The sequence below is a fragment of the Mobula birostris genome, chromosome 16 (assembly GCF_030028105.1).
Source record: "Mobula birostris isolate sMobBir1 chromosome 16, sMobBir1.hap1, whole genome shotgun sequence".
Taxonomy (NCBI): domain Eukaryota; kingdom Metazoa; phylum Chordata; class Chondrichthyes; order Myliobatiformes; family Myliobatidae; genus Mobula; species Mobula birostris.
Genome location: NC_092385.1, coordinates 11062602 through 11081976, shown reverse-complemented (window position 1 = coordinate 11081976; position 19375 = coordinate 11062602). Strand labels below are relative to the sequence as shown.

At 44.0% G+C, this 19375-nt stretch overlaps 1 non-coding gene across 1 annotated transcript; it reads left to right on the top strand.

Annotated features, from left to right (window-relative positions):
* The first annotated feature begins 13292 nt into the window (after positions 1 to 13292).
* Positions 13293 to 13368, top strand: trnaf-gaa (transfer RNA phenylalanine (anticodon GAA)). Its single transcript has one exon. It is a non-coding gene; the product is annotated as a tRNA-Phe (tRNA).
* The last annotated feature ends 6007 nt before the right edge of the window (positions 13369 to 19375 follow it).

Sequence of the window (19375 nt, the reverse complement as noted above, 5' to 3'; positions counted from 1 at the left end):
ATGGAGCAGCTTTGCCAAAGACATACACATTTTGGCTTTAGGCTTTGGCTCTGTCCCAATGCAAGATTCCCAGCGGCAGCACAAAACCCAAATCCCAGAAACAACTACTTTGTAAAGTAGCACCTGATGAAGAGACTTCGTCTGAAATGTCAAGTGTTTATTCCTCTCCAAGATGCTGCTTGACTTTCTGATTACCTCCAGTATTCTGTGTGTGTATTACTCTGGATTTCCAGCCTCTGCAGAATCTGAAAGGTTCAAAGGTTCATTTTTTTTTAAAGTATACAACTCTGAAATTCTTCTTCTCTAAATTGCCACGAAACTAAGAAAGAAAAGAACAGCAGTATGATTATAAACCCCTAAATCCTTCCTCCCCACACAAAAAAACAAACAAAAACAGCAGAGGCACATTGACTTGCAAATCTCCCACCCCGCACACAAAAAAAACGAGAAAGATCTGGTAGTAAACACAGAATATAAAAAACTATGAGACCGAGAAATAGTCCATAGTCTAAGTCCTATCCAAAATGCAGAAAATCCGGGTAACATTCTCCAGGCCCAGCGGCAGCCTTCAAAAGGCAATCTCCTCTCTCTGGCAGCAAAGCAATCCCACCAGCGATCAAAAGGCAGGCAGCTGGCGCTCACCTTCCACATTCACCTCAGCCGTCACTTTAATCGGTGAAAGATGGAAGCTTTCATTGGCAAAATGGAGTTGAACATTGACTCGTACCCTGCAGCTGTCCTGCAGCCTTCTTACCATGAGTTTCGCACACACTGCCTCTGCTTCCCAGCATTCCCTGAGACTGCAGAGCGCTGAAACACCTAAACTGCAAATCACAGGCTCCAACAGTTCCAGAATTACATTCAAAACAAAATACAAATGCAAAAGGCGTAAAATAAATATTAAAAACATAAATGAAGTGAAATTAATGGCTTAATGACCAATCCAGATGATGTCAACCAAAGAAATGTTGTACACAGGTTTCATCCTGCCCAGAAATCTTTTATGTTTATAAGTGTCAAGTAATTGGTAAACATTTTCCACGTATGAAACAGATCCAATTTCACATTGGCTTAGCATCACAACCAATCACTCCCACATTAAGTTTATAAAGGTTTTGGTAGACACCTCAGGCTTATTAAGGCATATTCTGGAGTTAGGGCATATAGCATATATATTTACTTCACCAGCAAACCAATCTTCAGACAAGAACATGGATTGTAGATTGAATTTATAATGCAACCCTGAACAATAGTTTTCCTGGAGCTGTGGATTGGAGTTGATTGCAAACCAGACAATGCTGTTTAACATTCGTTTTAGGTATCTGGAGTTTGGGTGCAAAGCAGGAGGTGTGTGAAAACTATATGTAATTCAAAGGAAGCATTGTAGATACGTTGTAATTATAGAATTGTCCTGCTGTTACCTTTGACCTTCAGCATATAAAAATGTCATGTAGTATTGGGTCAAACAGGCCCCTTCCTCCAAGAGCATTTCATTTTGTGTCCACTAGCTTCAGTGCCTCACCGTTGGCTTAATTCACGTTATAATGCATCTGAACTGAATGTTCAATCCCATTCAGAAATATGTGGCTGATGAGAAAGATGTCAAAAGTATTGTTGTCAGGTCCTTCCAGTTTACCACAAGTCAGTGATAAGTTGAGACACAAGACGCTCGAACATGGGAAAGCAAAACATCTGCTGGAAGAACTTAACAGGTCAAGCTAAGGAAAGGGATCATTGACATTTTACGTTGAAATCCTGAATCAGGATTCATCAAATTTTCAGCTCCAGACCCTGCAACCCTGCAAAGGAAGGAGATTCTTTGTCCCAGTTATATGTGTGGGAGATCTGGGTAGAGGAGCATACCCAATTTTTCAGGAATTGCTCTCTACTCCCTTTCTGTGGTCCACCCAGCGTGCCCTCTCTTCGGTCTCAGCCAAGTCTGCAGCCACTAGTTTAGGCACCTTAAAGACCGACCTTCCTATTTGAGCAACTCACACCAAAGACTCTAATGAGACCGAATGATCCACTTCTGGTGGTCCCTGGCTCCCAAGTTCCAGAGAGTCCCAGTTCTGCAGGATTCAGCCAAGGCTCCAGATGGAACTCACTCTGTCAGCATTCTCTTAAAAAATGCGTAGCTCTTGATTACTCTTAGCTGACTATCAAAAGACCTCCTGGTGAATATCAACTCGTTGGAACAGTTGCATTGCAGATTTAGTTATTAAACTCTTCAGAAATGTGGTCCAGGACAGAAGGAGTTAGTTACTAACACAGCAGATTAAGATTTACTTGGACCAAATTTGCTCTTTTGAGTCCATGGAATTGCTTAGCCAAAGACGTGCGCATTTTGACCTCAGGCTTTGGCTTCATCCCAATGCAAGATTATGATCAGCAATCCCAGCTCTCCTCCCTACTAGGAAGTTACCAGATAGGCTGGGAGAGAATTCAGAGAAAGTTCTGGCTTTGCTGTTAACATTTTGATCTCTCCACCCGCTGAGAGAGAACAGAGTAGGTTCCTGTTTCTGTTACTCGCTGACTAATAGCATAGGTGCTAGATTGATAATAGATTGTACACCTTAGAACAATGTTGTGTTGATCTTTTAAACTGCTCTAAGATTAATCTACCCCTTTCCTCTGATATAATCCTCCATTTTTCTATCTTCCAGATGCCTATCTAAAAGTTTCTTAAATGCCCCTAATGTTTTTGCCTCAAAGGCGGGAAGAGAGAGAGCAGCGCGCCGCGTGTACGCAGCCCTCCAGTGAAAAATGATATCGTATCTGTTAAATAGGGGCCTTGGACAATTCTGATTTGATGGAGAATGGACATAAAAGCACAGAGGAACATCTGGAGAAATTTCTGAAATGCTCATTCGCTGCTGTCGTTACTGCATGGTCGGGAATCTTTCGGAGGGTAGGCCTCAAAATCCCCAGCTTTGCCTGCTGTTGGCGACCGAGGTTGAGGTCGAATCGTTCGGACAGAAATGGTGCTCAGTACTCGGTGTTGGAGAGCTGATCAGAGCTCGAAGTTTTCAGATGACTCAGAGTCGGACCGTGGTCGGCATGGCTGGGAGAGTTTTTTCTTCCTTCTCCCGTCTGCGTGAGATGTGGGACATTTGAGAGACTTTAAACTTTTACTGTGCTCACGGACTTCTTCATCAAGTTATGGTATTGTTGCACTGTTGTAACTATATGTTATAATTATGTGGTTTTGTCAGTTTTTTCAGTCTTGGTTTGTCCTGTGTTTTGTGATATCACACCGGAGGAAATAATGTATCATTTCTTAATGCATGCATTACTAAATGACAATAAAAGAGGACTACGTGTCTTCATAATATAACCAGCACCCCTGACAGGATGTTCTGCACACTCACCACTCACTGTGTAAAGAATTTACTTCTGCCATCCCCATACACTTTCCTCTAATCACCTTAAAATAATGCTCCCAAGTATTAACCATTTCCTCTCTGGGAAAATTAATCTCTAGCTGTCCACTCTATCGGCAATATGTATCTTATCACCTTCTGCACCTCAATCAAGTCACCTCTCATCTTCCTTTGCTCTAGGAAGGAAATAGAATCAGAAGCATGTTTAATATCATTAAGATATATCATGACATTTGTCGTTTCAGAGGAGCAGTACAGTGCAATACATAACATTTACTGTTAAAAAAATAAGTACTGCAAAAATAGAGCAAAGTACTGAGGTAGTGTTCATGGGTTCATGAACCATTCAGAAATCTGTTAGCGGAGGGGAAGAAGCTGTTCCTAAAACACTGAGTGTATCTTCAGGTTCCTGTATCTTCTCCCTGATGGTCACAATGAGAAGAGGGCACGTCCTGGATGGTGAGGGTACTTCATGATGAATGCTGTCTTCTTGAAGCACCAGCTTTTAAAGATGGTGGGGAGCTGATTGCCCATGATGGAGCTGGCTGAGCTTACAACCCTCTCCTGCTGATCCTGCACGATCGACACCACCCCCCCCATACCAGATGGTGACGTAACCATTCAGAATGCTCTCCACAGTACAGCTGTTTCAGTCATTTCACAAAATAAGTTTGTGACAGCATTTCAAAGATACCAAACTGAAGCCTGTAGGTATTGAACTAAGAACTTACACTGGAGAAAAGATAACTCCTGTGGGAATGCTATTCATAACAACAAGCCACATTGAGCTTGAATGTGGTAAAACAAGGACAACCAGCATTGTGAGGACGTCAGTGGCTGAGAAAACTACAACTTGATGAGAGATTCATCCATCGACTGCATGCCACATTCCCAGCAGTGAGGCCGGCTGAAAGCAAATTGAGAAAGCTACTGGGTGATGCCACAATTGTCTCCATACCAATCACCATGAATTGCTGCCCAACAAAGGACAAACAGGCGTTATTGCCAACTTCTGGGGCTCTGGTTGGAAAGTATATTGGACCAAGGAAGGTTCAGAGGAAGCATGAAAGTGATACAAGCAGTGGTCTGACCTACAGTTTTTGTGGGAGCCATTTTTGAGAAGGCTTGTGAAATGGGGCTTGGTTATAAGCTGGAGAACAGTTCAAGAAGCTTCAGGAAATTTTCAAGCATTTGGCTTTTGTGAAAAGAAAGAAACAGAATCTACTTTGCATGTGCAGTTACAGATTGGCAGGTATGATGTGGGCATCGCTGAATAATGGCTGAAAGGTGATTATAGTTGGGAGCTTAATGTTCAAGAATATGCATTGTATCCAAAGGACAGGCAGGAAGGCAAAGGGGCAGGGGTTGGCCTTTGGTGAAAAATTAAATCAAATCATTAGAAATAAGTGACGTAGGGTAGGAAGGTGTTGAATCATTGCAGATAGAGTTGAGGAACTGATGGGAATTGTATACAGACCCCCAAACACTAGTAAGGATGTGCTCTACAAATTACAACAGGAGATAGAAAATTCATGCCAATAGGGTATTGTTGCAATAGTCATGGGGGATTTCAATATGCAGGTAGATTGGGAAAAACAGGTTGTTGCTGGATACGAAGAGGGAGAATTTTTAGAATGACTATTAGATGACTTTTTAGAGCAGCTAGTATTGAGCCCACTAGGGGATCAACTATTCTGGATTGGGTGTTGTACAATGAACGAGAATTGATTAGAGGGCTTGAGGTTACAGAACATATTGGGGCAAGTTAACACAATATGTTTGAATTCACTCAGAAATTTGAGGAGAAGCTAAAGTCAGATGTATCAAGTATTACAGTGGAGTAAAGGGAATTACAAAGGCTTGAGACAGGATTTAACCAGCAGTGATTAAAAAAGAACACTAGCAGGGATGATGGCAGGACATCAACGGCTGGAATTTCTGGAAGCAATATGGAAGGCACACAATATATACATCCCAAAGAAGAAGAAGTATTCTAAAAAGAAGATGACACAACTGTGCTAACAACAGAAGTCAAAGCCAAAATAACATTCAAAGAGAAGGCAGATAATAGAGAAAAAATTAGTAGGAGTTTGAGAACTGGGAAGCTTTTAAAAACCAACAGAAGGCAACTAAAAGGTCATTAAGAAGGTAAAGATGGAATATGAAAGTAAGCTAGCCAATAATATTAAAGAGGATGCCAAACGTTTCTTCAGAAACATAAAGTCTAAGAGAGCCAAAAGTGCATATCGGACCACTGGAAAACACTGTTGGAGAGGTAGTAATGGGGGGACAAGGAAATGGCAAATGAACTGAATAAACATTTTGCATCAGTCTTCACTATGGAAGACAGTAGCAGTATGGTAGAAGTTCTAGGTGTCAAGGGTCGTGAAGTGTGTGAAGCTACCATAACTAGAGAGAAGGTTCTTGGGAAACTGAAACATCTGAAGATAAATAAGTCACCTGGATCAGATGATGAACACCCCAGGGTTCTGAAAAAGGCGAGAGATTAGGAGAATAGGCAAAAAAATTGGCAGATGGAATAGTGTCAGGAAGTGTATGGTCATGCACTTTGGTAGAAGAAAGGAAAGGATTGACTATTCTCTAAATGGAGGGAAAATACAAAAAGCTGGGGAGCGAGGGGATTCCCTAAAGGTTAAGTTGCAGGTTGAGTCTGTGGTGAGGAAGGCAATATGACGTTAGCATTCATTTCAAGTGGATGTGAATATAAAAGCAAAGGTGTAATGTTGAGACTTTATAAAGCACTAGTGAGGTCTATCTTGGAGTATTGTGAGCATTTTTGGTGTCCTTATCTTAGAAAGGATATGCTGAAACTGGAGAGAATTCAAAGGAGGTTCATGAAAATGATTCCTGTATTGAATGCCTTGACAGATGAAGAGTGTTAGATGGCTCTTGGCTTGTATTCACTAGAATTCAGAAGAATGAGGGGTGACTCCATTGAAACCTACCAACTTGTGAAAGGCCTTGATAGAGTGGGTGTGAAGAGGATGTTTTCCATGGTGGGAGAGTCTAAGACTAGAGGACACAGCATCAGAATAGAGGAGTGTCCTTTTATAATGGAGATGAGGAGGAATTTCTTTAGCCAGAGAGTGGTGAATCTGTGGAATTCTTTGCCACAGGCAGCTGTGGAGGTCAAGTCTTTATGTATATTTAAGGTAGAGGTTGATAAATTCTTGATTGGTCAGGGCATGAAGGGATATGGGGAGAAAGCAGGAGATTGGGGCTGAAAAATTGGATCAGCCATGATGAAATGGCAGAGAAGACTTGATTGGCCAAACGGCCTAATTCTGCTCCTATATCTTATTATGATTATTGCATGAGGTTCAAATGGGAGACAAAAAACTGCTTGTAAAAGTAAATGCAAAGACCAAAGCCCAGCTGGATGATTGGAAGGCCAAAAAGAAAGGAGTCAATAAAAATACAAAAGCTGAAGATTCACCAGATGCTGTTGTGGCTGAGAAAACCAAGTGGAAAGATGAGATCATAAAGGGAGCAATAGAAGGATTAATCAGAGAATACTCCAGTGAACTAAATGGACCTCCCCAAGATCAAGGTGCATCCTTACACTTTCTCCCTCACCACCATTCATGGCCCCAGACAGTCCTTCCAGGTGAGGCGACACTTTACCTGTGAGTCGGCTGGGGTGATACACCGCATCCGGTGCTCCCGATGTGACCTTCTATATATTGGTGAGACCCGATGCAGGCTGGGAGACCATTTCGCTGAACACCTACGCTCTGTCCGCCAGAGAAAGCAGTATCTCCCAGTGGCAACACATTTTAATTCCATGTCCCATTCCCATTCTGACATGTCTAAACACGGCCTCCTCTACTGTCAAGATGAAGCCACACTCAGGTTGGAGGAACAACACCTCATATTCCGTCTGGGTAGCCTCCAACCTGATGGCATGAACATTGACTTCTCTAACTTCTGCTAATGCCCCACCTCCCCTTCATACCCCATCTGTTATTTATTTATTATTATTATTATTATTATTATTATTATTATTATTATGATTAATATTTTTTCCTTTTTCTCTCTTTCTCCTTTTTCTCCTCTGTCCCTCTCACTATACTCCTTGCCCATCCTCTGGGCTTCCCCTCTCCCCCTTTCTTTCTCCCTAGGCCTCCCGTCCCATGATCCTCTCCCTTCTCCAGCCTCATATCCCTCTTGCCAATCAACTTGTCACATGGGGGCGCTGGGAGTGGACCCAAATGCAAGACACAAAAACACTATGTGAGATAAACTAAATTGAGTTTATTGCTCGTTACAAGGAGAGTAAAGCAGAAGCAGGAATAGCGTACTGGACAAGGACTCAGACCTTGGACTAGGCTGGGACTAAGGGTCTGGGCTAGGACTTGAGACTTGGAGCTGCCGGGGCCAGGACGTGAGACCTGGAACCTCCGGAGCCAGGATTTGAGACTTGAAGCCTCCGGAGCCAGGAACTCTTCTTATTCATGGGACAGAGTGAGACACAGGACATAGAACATAGAGCTGGGAATCCTCCTTAGACACAGGACGGAGTCGGGACTCTTCTTATTCATTGGACAGACTTAGACACGGTACATAAAACACTGAGCCGGGAATCCTCCTTAGACACAGGACGGAGTCGGAACTGTTCTTGACACAGGGTCAGGACCCTTTCAGGCTATAGGGCCAGGATCCCTTTTAGACACACGACATGGATACGGACACCACACAACGAAGGACAGAACTATAACTGGGCTCAAGTACCCTCCAAGCCACGGCGAGCTCTTGACTCACCCCACCGGGTTAACTTTGACTGACCCGTACTGACAAGGGAAGGCAGCTTGCTGGCATTTGCTTCGGGAGGAGACTAGGCTAGCTCCGGCCAGATGACATTGGTTCGCAGTACCTTCAGTGACCTTATTAACGCTCTTGCGCCGAACAGCTGAAAGCCAGAGACTATAAACTGCCGGTTCAGCCAAGAGTAAGTTGCCTCCAATCACCAAGCCCAAGGGACACGGGAAAACAGGGAATCAAAGGGAAACAGGGAGTCAACGGTCCGGATCATAACATAAACAAAGTAAATTTAAAGGAACCCTGATCCGGACCATGACACAACTGTCCAGTTCTTGGCTCCATCCCTCCCCCTCCTGCCTTCTCCTGTCATTTTGGTTCTCCCCCTCCCCCTCCCACTTTCAAATCTCTTACTAGCTCTTTCTTCAGTTAGTCCTGACGAAGGGTTTCGGCCCAAAACGTCAACTGTACCTCTTCCTAGAGATGCTGCCTGGCCTGCTGCGTTCACCAGCATTTTGTATGTGTGTTGCAAAGGAAGGAACAGTTGGAGAGAAAGAATGCGAACAAGAAAGAGAAAGGTTTGAAAGAGAGAAAGAAAAAGAAAGGGATCAAAGTCAATCCAGAGGGAGAAAAGGTGAAGAAAGGTATCAGAGCTACTTCCTGCATGCTCCAATGAGTTGATTCTCACCAGAAGTTCTTCTAATATTAAGACTCATGTTTTGTAACTTCAAAACATTGAACTAATTCAAAGAAAGACACAAGAACCCAGGAATATGGTACAAGTTTGAGTTTACCTTAAGCAAGGTGCACATGTATCATGTGGTAACGTGTTGACATATGCAATTAACATACTTTTACATATATTCTTCACAAAATATGGTCCGGGGCAGAAAGAGTTGTCATTACACCAAATTGAGGGTTATTTGGACAAAAGTTGCTTTTTGACAATGGGCTTTCTTTGAGTTCAAGGAACTGCTAAGCAAAGACGTACACATTTGGCTTTGACCTTAAGCTTTGGCCGTGTCCCAATTCAAGATTCCAATCAACAGTACAATATCCAAATCCAGGCTCTTGTCCCTACTAGCAAGTTACCTGGTAGGCTGAGAGAGAATTCAGAGAAAGTTCTGGCTTCACAGTTAACATTTTGATCTTTACAACCTGCTGGGAGAGACAGAGTACAGTCATGTTTCTGTACACTCTGATAAATAGCATACGTTCTAGAATAATAATCAGGAAATACATTCAGAATCTGATTTATAATCACTGACACAAGTCATGAAATTTGTTGTTTTTCAGCAGCAGTATAGTGCAATGCATAAAAATATTATGTTACAATAGAAATATTAAAATATCATCATCATGTGCTGTGTCTTATGCCATTGGTGATCATGGTCTACATAACCATGAATGTTCTTGGCAAATTTTCCTACAGACATATTTTGCCATTGCCTTCTTCTGGGCAGTGTCTTTACAGGATGGGTGACCCCACCCCTTATCAATACTCTTCAGACATTGTCTACCTGGCATCACTGGTCGCATAACCAGGACTTGTGATGTGCACCAGCTGCTCGTACAACCATCCACCACCTGCTCCTGTGGCTTCATGTGACCCTGATCTGATGGGGGGCGGTGCTAAGCAGGTGCTACACCTTGCCCAAGGGTGACCTGCAGGCTAGTAGAGGGAAGGAGCGCCTTACACCTCCTTTGTTAGAGACACATCACCAACCCACCACCCCATATATTTTACAACTCAGGTTGATAATGCTGCCCTTCCCTTAGCAGCTAAACCGCTTGAAGAACACAATGAGAGAGGAGAGCTTTTGTCGAAACTTCACTCATTCAAAGGACATGGACACTACAGATGCTTATTACCTAACCCTAACACAGCCTGGACCAAGCACGTAGACAAGGGTCAAGTACATTGGCAGCTCTCAAATCACTGGTGTTCGCTTCCCTGAGGACCATTAATGAACCAGATTTCTTTTTAAATGACAATCCAGTGGTTTTGCAGTTGCTATATCTACCTCCTTTGTTTAAATTCCAGATCTACTTAATTGCTCAGATTTAGATTTCCAGTGGGATTCAAACACATGTTCCTGAATTAATGGGCCAGAACTCTTGCTGTTAGTAGAGTAACTTAGCTGCTGTGTTAGCAACCGCAAGGAATCTGACTCGTAAATTCGCTACACAGATTACAGCAGCCAAAATCTGTTGATGTGCTGTCCGTGTAATATGTTAGGTTGCTTGGCAGAACAGTGCAGCAGAGACCTGGCGTAGAAGGAAGGCACTCCAGCATAATGGTTAACATAATGCCATTAGTAGTAATGTGATCACTCAAGTCGAGTATGATGCTCTGCTGAGGGGTTGTCTATTAGTGGGACCCCAGGTGGCTGTAGAGGCTGACCCAGGGTCTACATATTCTGGTACAATGTGGACACGAGTAAGTGGTGGCTGTGGTTAGTGGCCAGGTCTTTTGGTTGTTCATTCTCTCCTTTCACAGCCGCTGCTAGTTCTCTGCGGCACAGCAGCGGCCGCTCCAATGTAGCACTGCTCTCTCTTGAACAGATTCCCTCCAGGGCCCTCGCCTCGGCCTGAAAAGTCGTCACTTTACTCACCTCCATAGGTACTGCCTGACTTGCTGAGTTCCTAAATCATTTTGTGTGTGTTCTACTGGATTCTCACCATCTGTAGAGTCTCTTGTGCTTATTATGTGACCAATTAACTTACTAACTTTGGAATATGAGAGGTGTCAGGAAACGAAGCAGAGGCGTGACTCAAAAGCGGAACAGAGGACATGACTCAGCAGTAAGCAATACTTTACTAATAAATTGGAAAATAACAAGCCACAAGGGCCCACAAGACATAAGGGGTCAGATACTTCGCACAACAGGACAAAAAAGTAACTGAAGGCTAGGAGCAACTGGACAGGGCACATCGAGGGCAGGCAAGTGACAAGCTGACGTGCACCTGCAATCATAGTGGTACACCAGAACCAATGTTGCAGAAGATCCAGAGTCGGTCACACACCTGGATGGCCAGAGAGGGTGAAGAGTGGGCCCACCAGAGTCTTTCAGAGTACGGGCCACTGGCACGTACGTGCAGTTGTCAGGCGTGTCAGCTGGAGCAGGCTCGTGCTGCACGGCCTGGCAGATCCAGTTCTCAAGCTCATCGATGATCGGGCTGAGGATCTGGGAATCTGGAGTGAGAGCTGAAGGTCAATCTCTGTGTCCGCTGGGTCGAATTGTCCGCCTTAGCGTTATTGGAGCTGAATGGGTAGGAGATGGTGAGGCTGAATAGCTCGAGGAAGAGCAGGAGCATGAGGAGAGATCTGACAGAGGAAGGTTATGAGAGATATAAGTAGGGTGAATGCAAGCCGGTTTCTACTCCTCACGTTAGGTGAGACTAGAGCTAGCGGTCATAGGTTTAGGGTGAAGCATGAAATATTTAAGGAAGATCAGAGGGGGAGCTCCTTCACTCAGAGGATGGTACAAGTGTGAAACAAGCTCCCAGTAGAAGAGGTGGATGGAGGTTTAATTGTAACATTTGAGAGAAGTTTGGATACGTCCATGAATGGGACAGGTTTGGAGGGATACAGTCCGGGTGCAGGTAGATAGGAGTAGGCAAAAGATCAGGTTAGTTGTTTCTGTGCCATAGCAATACTTCAATTCCATTAAGCTGTTCCATCTATAAAAATGTTTCTCCTAATTATTAGAATAGTGTAAGTGATCTGGGATTTGGTGCTAATGGCAGATTAGCACAGGAGAGAATTTGAGGATGGGGCAGATTTGTTTTCATTGCATTGAGGAACAGAAAGACCTGCTCCAGTTCGTCTTAATATATGTTCCTATGTAGACAGAGTGAACCATCAGAACCCGGCATAGAGAGGTCAACTGTCAGAACCTATTAAAGTGAGGGCCCATAATCAGAATCTGGCATGAAGGGGGTCTACAGAACTGGGCACATATAAGATCAAAAGTCATATATAGGGCCGACAGTGAGAATCTCTTGCAGGTAGGGTCGACAGAAAGCCAGCTTGGAAATGTCAAATGCAGGAGAATCTAGAGTTAAGGTGAGAAGAGGAAAGCTTAAAGGAGATGTGCAGGGTGAGCTCTTTTGCACAGAGTACCAGGTGTCTAGAACCTGCGGCCTGGGATGATGGTGGATACAGATCCAATAATGGCTTTTACGAGGCTGTTAGACACATAAATACGCAGGGAATAGAGGGGGATGGATCATGTGCAGGCAGAAGAGGTTTAGTTTAATTTGGCATTGTGTTCGGTGTAGACGTGGCGAGCCAAAGGTTCTGTTCCTATACTGTACTATTCTATTTTCTATGTTGTGATATACTGTGGCGTGCCTTGGCCAACAATGACTCACTAACTGATCTCAGAAACAAATCACTTGTTATTGCTGACAACCTGTTGTGAACAATATGGCTACTGTTATTTCCCAAAGACAACTTGAGTGACACATCCAGAAGGCTTCATTATCTGTGAACCACTTGGGACAGTCTGAGTCGACAGAAGTTCCTGTGAAAAAACAAATCTTTCTCCCAGCGCCCCTTGGCCAGCCATTGATAAAGCTAGAGTGCGAGACGGCTGGAACTGGAGAAGGATCATCTCCTGTGTAATTTATGTCCCTCCATTGATAATGCTTCATGCTGCTTCAAGTCTGAGAATTCACAATGACACCACGTAGCATGTCAGGAAGGGTGAGGCTGCTGGAACTCTGTACAATGTATCCCCAGAGCTCAACACCGAACAGCCCCAGAACTTCCGTTCTTTCATAGTCGTAGTCATAGTCATAGTCATACTTTATTGATCCTGGGGGAAATTGGTTTTCGTTACAGTTGCATCATAAATAATAAATAGTAATAGAACCATAAACAGTTATACTGTCTTAATATATGTTCCTATGTAGACAGAGTGAACTATCAGAATCTGGCATCATCCACCACTCAATTTCACGGTGTCTTCCTCTTGCTGCTTGAGACCTGGCTAATTTTCTGCTAAGTTTGGAACAAGAATCAAATATTTGACAGGGCGGAGTCCCTAAAATTGCAGTCATGTCAACTGAGAATGATCTTAGTTTAAGACAGTCCCCAGACCACCGGCCGAGATAGCTCAGTTACCGGCCGAAATAGCTCAGTTGGGAGAGCGTTAGACTGAAGATCTGAAGGTCCCTGGTTCAATCCCGGGTTTTGGGAGCGCGGGTGTGCATTTTGTGAGAGTAAGAGTTTGGCACGGACTAGAAGGGCCACAATGGCCTGATTCCGTGCTGTAATTGTTAAATATGGTTATACGGTTATGCGACCTCTGACACCAGTATCGGTAATGGCTGGGATCACCCAACTTGTAAAGACACTGCCCAGAAGATGGAAATGGCAAACCACTCCTGTAGAAACATTTGCCAAGGGCATTCATGGAAGGACTGTGATCACCGACATCATACAACATGGCACATAATGAATGAATGAAATGTCACTTTAGGATTTCTCTTGTCCATATTTTCAGATCACAATATAGTCTTTGTACCATTCTGTTGGATTGCACTTGCTGCTGTAGTTATGGTTGTATTTATTACCGACTATTTTATTGTTTATTAATATGCACTCAGTGGCCAATTTATTGGGTATTTTCTGTACATAAGTGTTATGTTTGTGGTCATCTGCTGCTGTAGCCCCTCCACTTTAATGTTCTACATGCTGTGTATTCAGAGATGCTCTTCTGCACACCACTGTTGTAAATGTGATTATTTGAGTTACTGTCGGCTTCCTGTCAGCTTGAATCAGTCTAGTCATTCTCCTCTGACTTCTCTCATTAACAAAGCATTTTCACTCACAGAACTGCCACTCACTGGATTTTTTTTTTGTTTCTCACACTGTTCTCTGTAAACCTTAGAGATAGTTGCTCATGAAAATCCCTGGAAATCAGCAGTTTCTGAGATACTCAAGCCACCCTGTCTGACACCAATTATCATTCCATGGTCAAAGTCACTTAGATCAAATTTCTTCCACATTCTGATGCTTGGTCTGAAAAACAACTGAACTTCTTGACCATGTCTGCATGCTTTTATGCATTGAGGTAGAACATAGAACATAGAACATAGAATAGTACAGCACAGTACAGGCCCTTTGGCCCACAATGTTGTGCCGACCCTCAAACCCTCCCTCCCATATAAACCCCCATCTTAGATCCTCCATATACCTGTCTAGTAGTCTGTTAAACTTCACTAGTGTATCTGCCTCCACCACTGACTCAGGCAGTGCATTCCACACACCAACCATTCTCTGAGCAAAAAAACCTTCCTCTAATATCCCCCTTGAACTTCCCACCCCTTACCTTAAAGCCATGTCCTCTTGTATTTTGCAGTGGTGCCCTGGGGAAGAGGCGCTGGCTATCCCCTCTATCTATTCCTCTTATTATCTTGTATACCTCTATCATGTCTCCTCTCATCCTCCTTCTCTCCAGAGAGTAAAGCCCTAGCTCTCTTAATCTCTGATACTGTTACATGATTGGCTGATTAGACATTTGCATTAATGAGCAGGTGTACAGGAGTACCTAATAAAGTGGCCGCTGTGTACATGTATTATATGTAATTTTATATATAATATACTATATATTTATATATTATTGTATTTTATATTTTAATGGTTGATTGATTGTCTATCATATCTGACAGCAAGCATGTGCAGGAGAATTTATTAAGTGAAAAAACCATTGCAATGGGACTCTCTCAACCTCAGAAATCCAGATCTACTGGTACAAGTAGTCATTGCAACTGGGATCTTCTTTGGTTGAAGTGGATGGCCATGAATCCTTCTGCACCTTGTTACGCCCTTCATTTTCAGTATCATGTTGCAGACTCATCTGTCACGGTGTGTGCTGACAGGCGACTGGACCCAGATGCAGAGGACCAATAAACTCCCATGCCAACTGAGATTTCCAGTTTAAGATAACGCTGATAAAGCACAGAAACTACTTATCGGCAGCAAAGGAAACAAGGCAAGCCATTAAATACTTCATTAATAACACTTTTTCTGGTCAACGATCATTGCTAACACAGGAGAAGCGAGCGGGTGTGAAGCAGAGTCAAGGCGAGTGCAGGCCAGGCAAAGTTGAGACAGAGTCTGGGCCTGTCCTCTGACTCTGAGAGCAAGGAAAGACCCGAGGTTTGATCAATTTGAGCACAAGGAAGGATTGGGAAGGATGGGTACGAGCCAAATCGTGACGGTGCGATCCAGGCCCCAGGATGTACCAAAGTGACAGGGCCCAGGTCTGAGATCGAGGTCAAGGGAAAATAAAAATGTTCCAACATTGTGAAGAGTGTCAGCCTCTACTGTAGAAAACTGGCAATTGTAATTGCAATTGTGAACAAAGTCACCGGACAGACTCTGAAGCTGGTCGGTATAGAAGCGCTTTATTCAGCAAAAATGAGCAACAGGCATCATATTGAGACACTCTTGGAAGAAGAGGCCTGCTTGACCCATTACATGACATTTTTATATGCTAAAGGCAACCGTTAGCCTTGCGAGACCATGGATCTGCGCCTGGAAATTCTTCACTCTCCAGGGTGCAGGCCTGGGCAAGGTTGTATGGAAGACCGGCTGTTGCCCATGCTGCAAGTCTCTCCTCTCCACGACACTGATGTTGTCCAAGGGAAGGGCACTAGGACCCATACAGCTTGGCACCAGTGTTGTCACAGAGCAATGTGTAATTAAGTGCCTTGCTCAAGGATACAACACGTTGCCTTGGCTGGGGCTCGAACTCACGACCTTCCGGTCGCTAGTCCAATGCCTTAACCACTTGGCCACGTGCCCACTTTATATGCTAAAAATCAAAGATAACAGCAGGACAATTCTATAATTACAATGTATCTACAATGCTTCTTTTGAATTACATATATTTTTCACACACTTCTTTCTTTGCACCCACACTCCAGACACCCAAAATGAATGTTAATCTCCATTGACTTTAGGCCACATTCATGGATATGCAGGAGTCCGAGGTCTAATCGTTCCGTGCTGCATCCTAAATCCACATTCAAATCTGAAGAATGGCTGCTTTGGAAATTAATATTTGCTATATACCCTAACTCCAAAATACACCCGAACAGTAATTGTAATGGAGATTGACAGTGTACATTGTGGAGGTGGCCTATATATACAGGAGAAAGGCAAGGGTGACATTAGAAGAGGCAGTGTATACTGGAGAAGTGCCAGTGAGCATTGTAGAAAACCACCAGTGAGTACTGCAGTGGAGTGCCAGTATGCAGTGCAGAAGAGTGATGGTACGCACTGCAGATGAGTGCCAGTGCACACTGTAGAGGAGCACCAGTGAGCACACTAGAGTAGTGCCAGTGTGCACTGTAGAGGGGTAAAAAGTCTCTGTGGAAATGTGGCAGTCTGCCTGTGGAAGAACGTCACTGTACATGAGATCAGACTGCCCGCGTGCATTGTTGGAGATTTCCCGTGCTCTCCGTAGAAAGGCGCCCGACCCTGCCAGAGAGCAATTGCATTGCTCACTGTAGGTGAGTTCATGATCGCATACCATTGGAAGCTGAGAGTCGGCGAGCAGAGCGTGAGCTCACTCTGTGCATTTTAGGTGAAGTGCAGGAGTCGGGTACAAGAGTGGCAATCCATTAGTGTTGATAGAGGTAAGATCATGAACTTTCCACTTTGTGTATCGGCTGGGCCATTGTGGTAAGGACAGAGGGGTAATGATTCTCCCTACTTCTGTATTTTATCGTGGTGTATTTTTGTAAAAGGAAATGTACATCAAGTAGCTGAAAAGGCTTAAACCAAAGAAAAGAGAGAATTGCAAGGTCTGAGCCAAGTTTCCAAGATTTGATGAGGGTGGGGTGGGGAGCCGATAAACTGAACTCTGATAAATTTTCCCACTAACTTTCAAACTCTGGCTCCTGGGGAGGACCTTGACTATGATTGCTGTTGCCTTGCCCTTACAACTCTCTCCTTTTCCACTCTCAGCCACATGGACAATCGCAGTCTCAGGAGCCAGAATCTCAGTAACACTGCTCACTCCACCCAGCAAGCAATGGTTCAATGGTTCAATGGTTCAACTTAATGTCAGAGAATGTACACAGTATACAACCTAAATTCTTACTCTTTGCAGAAATCCATGAACAGAGAGAAAAAAAAGCAAAGAATAAGGGAGGGAACGTCGACTCAGACCATGGGAGGCCTGCGTCGGGCATTTTCATGCCTTACAAGGCTCAGATTGGAAGTCTGTGTAGGACGCCACTTCTCCCACAGACATTAGAGCAATGTGTGATTAAGTGCCTTGCTCAAGAACACAAGCACGCTACCACAGCTGAGGCTTGAACCAGCAACCTTGAGATCACTAGATGAACGCCTTAACCACTTGGCCATGTGCCCAAAGAATAAATAACAGGAAAATGTTAGAACCCCAAAGCCCCACTCCCCCGTCCCAAGCGCAAGCAGTAGCAAAGCATCAACCCTTTGATATCCCAACACTTTGACATCTCAAAAGGCCCTCTTTCTCACTAAAGAGGGAAGGAGAGAGTTCATTCATCAAAAGAGCAGGAGAGAAATTGCTCGAGTGCAGAGGCCTCTGACAGCTGAGCCCGCTGTTCCAGTGTTTCAATCTCTCGTGATACCTCAGTCGGCAAGAACGTCGAGGAATCAAATCTTCTACAGGGCTGCATTCCAAAGGCGCCTGCCTTCCAATCGGCTCCTGGAGATCCTGAAACGCAGGCCACTCAGTGAATTCTGAACAGTGAAAACCCACCGTCCGTGAAAAATGTAGTTTGAGTGCAGCTGTAGATCACGGACTCTGACAAAACCCCAGCCACCTTGAAAAGGAAAGTAGAAACAACAAGAGAACAGAAAATTTAAACCGTTTTGTGGATGAACTTGAAGAAGTTGCCCAGGTCCGCAAAAATCTCTGGCACCATCTTTAGGTCCTCCCACTTCAGTCCCGACAATCTGAACAAGTCTGGACTCATAAAGTCAACAGCCAATTGAAAGATTTCCACATTTTGGGGAACTTCAATCTATTTTATAAAAGCGTTGATTTTTAATTCCCCAGAGGTTAAATTTATGACTCAGCAGACTGGCTGACATTGAATATAATGATCCCACGAATCCATGCCCACCACTGCTGAGTTAGCTCATTTCATTTGGTAATGGGTCAGGGAATCTCTGTCTCAATACATTCACCCCATCCGCAAAAATTATACTCAGCTGGGGACCCTGTTGTCAGGTGACTTCCGTTTGTCAAGTCCAATTGGATGCATTCCCTGGTGGTCTCATTAGTGACCTTCAGTTGAGCTTGCCCTGGTCAAACCTCTTTTCTCAGTGAACAAGTTTTCCTTTGGCAAACACATAATACACAAACAGTGCAAAATAAATCAAAGGGAAACATTGCTTTGAATACCCCCTCATCTTGCCTCCTAGGATTTCTCATTGGAGAGTCTTGGAGATGAAGCTTCAACTGTGGGAGACTTGCCAACTCTGTGTCTGGGAAACTGGGTCGAGATGGGGTTGGACGGAGGCCCATTTCTTTTTATTTTTAACAAAGATTTGGACATCGCTGGTAGTTAAAGGACAGCACCAACTTTCCTGCTATTCTGGCCTTTTCAAAACACTTTCTCTAGTTTGCTGACACAAGAAAATAGGAGAGGGAGTAAGCCACTCAGCCCTTTAAAACTAGTCCATCATTTAGAAAAATGAGGGAAACCTTTTGAATATTGCAAGGTCTAGACAGAATGGATGTGCAGAAGATGCTTCCTATAGTGGGGGAGTTTAGAACCACAGAGCACAGCCTCAGAATAGAAGGATGTCCCTTTAGAACAGAGATGAGGAGGAATTTCTTTAGCCAGAAGGAGGTTGAATCTGTGGAATTTCGTTGCCACAGATGGCTGTGGAGACTAAGTCATTGGGTATGTTTAAAATGGAGGTTGATAGGTAAACACAAAATAGTCTGCAGATGCTGGGATCTACTCAACACTCACAACACACTGGAAGGACTCAGCAGGTCAGGCAGCATCCGTGGAAACGATGAGTCGACGTTTCGGGCCGGAACCCTTCGTCAGAACTGAAGAGGGAAGGGGCAGAGGCCCTATAAAGAAGGTGGGGGAGGGTTGGAAGGGGAATGCTGGTAGGTCCAGTTGAAAAACCAGTAATTTGAAAGACAAAGGGGTGGGGGAGGGGAAACAGGGAGGTGATAGGCAGGAAA